Below are 7,517 nucleotides of genomic sequence, written 5' to 3' on the forward strand. Positions count from 1 at the left end.
GATTTAACCTGAGATGATTATCCTACTTGAGATGCAGATACATTTTTGCTATATTTCTTTGAATATGACTGACATACCTTTAGTTAGAGGCCAGTGTTCTTCATGCAAAGTTTTATGTCAACCACCAGGACCAGAAGTCCAAATACTTCTGTCCAATTCATCTTGATATTAGAGTCACCATGGTAAACACAACACAGTCAATCACGGGATGGAAGAGTGCTTTTACTCATGTACACAAAACAGAGCGAGACAAATCCCTGTTGCATGCATAGATCTCCCATGGTTGGTGCCCCCCACAACTCAGAGCAACTACCCTATATGCACACCTCTAAAACCACAGTACAAAGACCTTGACTCACGCTGCATGGAATCTGAAATGCTGAAGCTGAGGGTGTGTCTAAGGACCATCGACACACATGTGCAGGCTCTTTATCTCTTGTTGAGGAAGCGTTCCAGGCCCAGGGTCTCCTCCTATATGGCTGGGTAACATTCAAAAGACTGTGCACATAAGACTGCTCTTCCCTATATGTTTTATTTTCATCCCTCATTTCTTGGAACTAGAAAGGTGAAAGGAAACATTTTACATTCTACTTTGGGGCTATAGATATTGTAAAAAGAATCTGTTCATTTTTTATTTTATAAGATAGTTTTTGAAATATTTTAATGGTGAAATTATTTAGAATTATACTGGTTTGATACTGTTTTAATAAATCTGTTGAGGTGTAAAGTTGCCTATATTACACACACACACACACATATATTTCAGCAAGAATTTGTTTTGAGCAATCTAAAATCAAATACAACACATGAAATTGGAGTTGTGGGTATGAATTTAAAAAGGCAAGAAATAAAAGTAAAACAAAATCTTCTGAATGTAACCATTATGTAAGTAGTCATGTCATGTTTTTCTAATGCAAAATTCAAAAAATATTCCCATACTTTACACTTGCTGTTCTCTTACAGTTTTTTAAATGGGATTTTAAAATGCAGGTATCCAGTGTTTTCAGTAAGTGACTTTTATCTATCCTGAAGTGGTTTCAGATGAGTAAAATATCTCAGACTACAAGAAATAATTTTGCTCTTGACTAAGAAAAAAAGGTATATTAGAATACTCAGAGAAAATTTTTTTCAAGAAATTGTTATAAAAAAGGTGTACTACTTGTTCATATTCTGGTTAATTAGATTGTAGCACTGAGACTTCATTCTGTGTGACAGTGGAAATATGCCTAAGTAACATGCCCAGTAATCTATTACTTGGATTTCTCATGACTATTGCTTTTGTTCAGTAAATTATATAGCTGCTAAGTATGAGAAAATGGAACTAAAAAAATTAATTCATTAAAATAGTAACTAAAAGGGAATAATATCTATTGTAGCTTTAAACTTTTAGTATTTTTTTCTTTGAGATATTGTACAACAAATATAATTTATCTGAGAACGTTAAAATGTAACATTTGGGAAATTAACATTTATTTTAATAGAATGTAATAAAAAGCAAAAAAAGAACATTTCCTTTAATAGAATATTATCATTCAAATACATTAACTTAACATGTCCTTTGACAGAATATGTTATGAAAATATAGAAAATATAGAAAAGATGTAATGAATACAAGTGTATAAAAGCCATTATATAATTTATTAATATTTATTCCTATTATATGTAATTTTGTTCTTGACTACATAGGGAAAATACATAATTAGTCAACTTATTTATTCGAGCTTCCCAGCATGAACCCTCTAATTTTGTCTACCTTCAGTCAGGACTTCCCTGTCTCACCCCCACCAACTCCCTGCCTTCTCCAAATTCAGCCTGTGCCTCCAATCTGAACACTCCCCATTTCCTGCTTCAGACCCCAGGTCAAGATAATCACCCATAGATTCCTATGCACTGCTCTGATATGGAAAATCTAACTGTGTACCATATCTGTGTGTAGATTGTGAGGCAGTGATGTGTAGAAACTATGGACTGTTTTAGCATCTGAGTACACAATCTATGCAAAACCTATGCATCCTTAAAAATATAGTCTAATAGACCTTCTTTGTCATTTCCACACAAAAAGAATCACTTACAGTGGTCTGTAATTTTTTGTGAACTTCTAACATTTACTACTCTTTAAGAAACCTGACGGAATGAATACCGCTGACCAGTAAACTAGACACTGCAGGGGAATCTTAAAACCAGAGATGCCTTCTTCCTTGCAGCTTTTATTCCAATGGGGGAGATAGATAACAAATAAGAAAATGAAATATTACAACACAATTTAACAGTACATTAGACACTGCATTGTTCATAAATTGCAGTGACTCAGGTAGGACTACCAGTAAATTACACCTTAGAATGAAACACTTTAATAAACTAAGCAGATTGCTTTATCCTTAACCCTAAAGAGGGAATAGTCATGCTGAGAATATAAAGCTATCAACTAAGCTTGAGGAAGAGAGAATACTATTCTTGGAGATTAAGGGGCACTAACTAGAATAAGCTGCCACAGCAAGGAGTTTTAGAGAGTCATAGAACATGTTTCAAGAGCCAAAAAGTATTTTGGCCTTTTGATATGATGAGGGGTGTAAAAGCCAACAGATTGCAAAGTTGTCCAGGAAGCGGCTTAATGAACTTTGCCACTTTACTTTGAGCTGGCAGCAATGCCAAGTTGTCACTGAAAATGACTTCTCTTAACTTAGAAGTACTACTGCATATTGTTTGCTGAAAATTCTGTTAAAAACAAAACATACTTTATAAAGAATTTATGTAATATTCACTTTTTTATATTCATAAGCATCTCTGTAACAGTGTCAGTTTTATATTTATAATAGTTGAATTTTTAAAATTCTGCTTGAGGTCAATTTTTAAGGAAGGGAACTTTCAAATAATTACAACTGAAATGTCAGTAGAATTGTCTTCTATAGTTTTCTAAAATTCTAGTTTAATACTTCCAAATTCAAACATTAACTTTAAAAGATACAAAAACAAAATTGATTTTGAATAAATATTTGATTTCAGTAATTATATTTGTCATCAGCTCCTCTTTTCAATTAATATCTCTTAGAAAATCTATCCTTATCTCAATTTTCACCTTGATAATGATGAGTAGCTGGATGCAGTTGTTGGAGACTTCGAGACACTTCTGAAAGGCCTTGGAAGGTTTCATTCAATCTGATGCTTCATGTTCCTCAAGCTGGGTTTTTTGGAAATTCTGAGTAGCCCATCTGGAATTTCTATAGGAAAGAAAATCATGATAGGAAACGGAGACCTAAACTGTGTTTAGAATTTATTTGTAAACGACGAGGAACAAATTCCATGAATAGGTCCCTCAAACATGTGGCAGGACACATTTGCATATAGAGTTATTAATGTATACAACAGTTAGGTAACAACACGTTTCAGGAAATCTGTAAAATTTTAATGCAGAAAATAATGTACACAAAAATATGATGAATAATTTTTAAATTATTTCTAAACTTGCCCTAACATTCCTGTATCTATACCAAAAAGATATTTTTAACTTAGTCTTTCTAAGGAGTTGGCATAATAAAATGAAGTGAAATAAATGGTGTATTCAGTTAAACAATCAATATTGATATCAGTTATTAGTAAAACATTGACTTTATTTATCGTCACAACTTCATCTGCCAGTAAAGTTACCCATGAAATTTATTAATAGAATATATGTTTTAGAAAATATTGCACTTTTTTTTTTTGCTGTAGTGTTTCTAGTTCCAACATTCTAGAAGCAGATTTTAGTAACTAACAGAAATGTGAATGTTCATAATGTAATTCATATGAATCTTTTCCAAAGCAAAATTTCAATGGGAAAAATACATGACTATTCAGGAGCAATGTCGTAGTATTACAGTAATTTTCAACAAATCATATGCAAAATTAGTGTAAGCAGAATAGACTTGTATTAGTCTTTTCTTACACTGCTAATAAAGACATACCCTAGACTGGGTAATTTATAAAGAAAAAGAGATTGAATGGACTCACAGTTCCACATGGCTAAGAAGGACTCACAATCATGGTGGAAGGTGAAGGAGGAGTAAAGGCACATCTTACATGGTGACAGGCAAGAGGGCATGTGCAGGGGAACTGCCATATATAAAACTATCAGATCTTGTGAAATTTTTCACTATCATCAGCATGGGAAAACCTGCCCCTGTGATTCAATTACCTCCCACTGGGTCCCTCCCAAGACACATAGGGATTATGGGAACTGCAGTTCAAGATGATATTTGCATGTGGACACAGCCAAACCATATCAAGACTCATACACACACACACACACACACACACTCTTAATGAATTTCACACATCCACATTCAAGATTCGTTGGAAGGGACAAAAGAGTGAACAATTCAGACCATACCTGTTTGCCTCTTTATAAAAACATTTTAGAGATAGGGACTCAATCTATTGTCCAGGATAGAGTATAGTGGTGAGATCATAGCTCACTGCAGCCTGAAATTCCTGGGCTCAAGCAATCCTCCCTTCTTAGCCTCCCAACCTTAAGTAGTTAGGACTGTAGGTGCATGCCACCACACCCAGCTATTGCTTTTTAAAATTTTTTTAGTAGAGATGGGGTTTCCCTATGTTGTCCAGGCTAGTCTGGAATTCCTGGCCTAAAGCTGAACTACTTCCTCAACTTCCCAAAGGGCACACCTGGCCTTACCTCCTTTTACTTTTTCTTTTTTTTTTTTTCCAATAAAAAAAGAACCCATTTTATTGATAATTTTGCATCTATGTTCATTAGGGATATTAGTCGGAAGCTTTCTTCATCTGTCTGTCAGATTTTGGTATCAGGCTGATGCTGGCTTCATAGGGTGAGTTAGGAAGAAGCTGCTGCTTTTAGATTTTTTTGAATAGTTTCAGCAATTGGTATCAGTTCTTCGGGTAGAATTTGACTCTGAATCTATCTTGTTCTGGGTCTGTTTTAGTTGGTAAATTCTTTATTACTGATTCAATTTCAGAAATTGATATTGGCTTATTCAAGGTTTCAGTTTATGCAAGGATTGAACCTTTTCCTGATTCAATCTTGGGAGATTGTGTTCTAGGAAGAATTTATCCATTTCCTCTAGATTTTCTAATTTGTGTGCAAAGAGTTGTTAATAATACTCTGATGATCTTTTGTATATCTGTAAGATCAGTTGTAATACCACCTTTGTCATTTCAGATTGTGATTAATTGGTTCTTCTCTTTCTTTTTGCTTGTTAATACAACAAAGGGTCTATCAATCTTATTTATGTTTTCACTAATCATCAGATACATGCAAATTAAGACCACAATGAGATACCAGTCAGGGATGGCTATTACTAAAAAGTCCAAAACCACAGATGCTGGTGAGGCCACAGAGCAAAGGGAACACTTATATATTGTTGGTGAAAATGTAATTTAGTTCAGCCACTGTGAAAAGAAATCTGGAAATTTTTCACAGAACGTATAGCAAAGCTGCAGGTTCACCCAGTTATCCCACTACTGGTTACATACCCGAACCAAAACACATTCTATCAAAAAGACACATGCCCTTGTATGTTTATTGCTGTGCTATCACAGTAGTGAAGACATAGAATCAATCCAGATGCCCATCAATAGTAGATTGGATAAAGAAAATGTGGTATAGATACACTATGGAATACTATACTACCATATAAAACAATGAAATCATGACTTTTGTGGCAATGTAGTTGGAGCTGGAAGCCATAATCCTAAAGCAAATTAAGACAGAAACAGAAAACCAAATAGTGCATGTTATGACTTCTAAGTGGGAGTTAAACATTCAGCACTCATGTACATAATTATGGGAACAATAGAGACAACCAACTCAGAGGGTGGTGGCGGGGGTGGGTGGAATTAAAAAATTACCTATCAGGTACTATGTTCACAACTTAGGTGACAGAATTTTTACCCCAAACTGAAGTTACCCCAAACTTCAGCATTATACAATATTTCCATGTAACATATCTGCAGATGTTATGTTAAATATATAAAACTTGAAGGGAAAAAAAAAAAAGCAAAATGTGCTCAGAGGTCTTACAAAGCTGACTTCCAGTCTTGTCTTATTACTAGGAGATGTGTCACACACCCCTCTAAATGGAATGTACTCAGAGAAAAAGAGATTGTGGAAGTCAATTAGATCAGTGAGTTAACAGTGTCTGCCATTTCCTAATTATTTACATTAGCTTAAAGTTTCTCTGAACATTTGGGTTATGCCAAACTGAACAGCCAATTACTACTTGTTTAGCATTCCTGAGTCTCACTCATTCTATTCTGGTAGAGCCTTTTTGTCACTGTAAGAACAAAAATGCCTTTGGGCATTTTCGAATAATTCATAGCCTGATGTCACCTACATTGAAAATCACTTAGTTAATTTTACACGCAGTCATGCAGCACTTAACACTGGGAGACACTTTCTGAGAAATACACTCCTGGGTCATTTTGCCATTGCTCCAGCATCATAGAGTGTACTTTACACAGAATAGGATGATACAGTCTACTACACACCTAGGCTATGAGGTATAGACTATTGCTCCTAAGCTACAAACCTGTACAGCATGTTACTGCACTGAATATTGTAGGCAACTGTAATACAACAGTAAATATTTATGTATCTAAACATAGTTAAATATAGTACAGTAAAAACATAGTATAACAGATACAAAAATATTATCAGACTTATGTAGAGCATTTAACATGAATTGAGGTAGCAGGACTGGAAATTGCTCTGGGTGAGTCGGTGTGTGAGGGGTGAGTGACTGAGAAGGCCTAGGATATTACTGTGCATGGCTATAGGCTGTATAAACACTGTACACTTAGGCTACACTACATTTATAAAAACTTTTCTTTCTTTAATAATAAGTTAACCTCACTATAGCTTTTTTACTTTATAACTTTTCAATTTTTTTGTAATAACACTTAGCTTAAAACACAAATACATGGTATGGCTGTCTAAAACTTTTCCCCTATATCCTTATTCTATAAGCTTCTTCCAATATTTACATTTTTTTATTTTTTACTTTTTGAACTTTTAAATTAAAAATTAAAGCAGAAACAGACGTTAGCCTAGGGCTACATGGGGGCAGGATCATCAAATATCACTGTCTCTCATCTCCACATTTTGTCCCACTGAAAGGTCTTCAGGGGCAATAACATGTCTGCAGCCATCATTCCCTATAATAACAATTTCTTCTTCTGCAATACCTCCTGTAAAACCTACTTAAGGCTGCTTTACAGTCAACTTTTTAAATCTAAGTCAAAGGAGTACACTCTAAAATAATAAATTATAATAAATACATAAACCAATAACATAGCTCTTTATTATCAGTATCAAGTAGTATGTACTGTACATAATTGTATGTGCAATACCATTATGCAACTGGAAGCACACTATGTTGTGAATAATGAATTGTGCTATGACTTTACAATGGTTAAGATGTATCTGGGCATCTCTACTAAAAAATACAAAAAACTAGCCGGGCGAGGTGGCGGACGCCTGTAGTCCCAGCTACTCGGGAGGCTGAGGC

This window comes from Mandrillus leucophaeus, unplaced genomic scaffold (genome assembly GCF_000951045.1).
Source record: "Mandrillus leucophaeus isolate KB7577 unplaced genomic scaffold, Mleu.le_1.0 Scaffold33, whole genome shotgun sequence".
Classification (NCBI taxonomy): Eukaryota; Metazoa; Chordata; class Mammalia; order Primates; family Cercopithecidae; genus Mandrillus; species Mandrillus leucophaeus.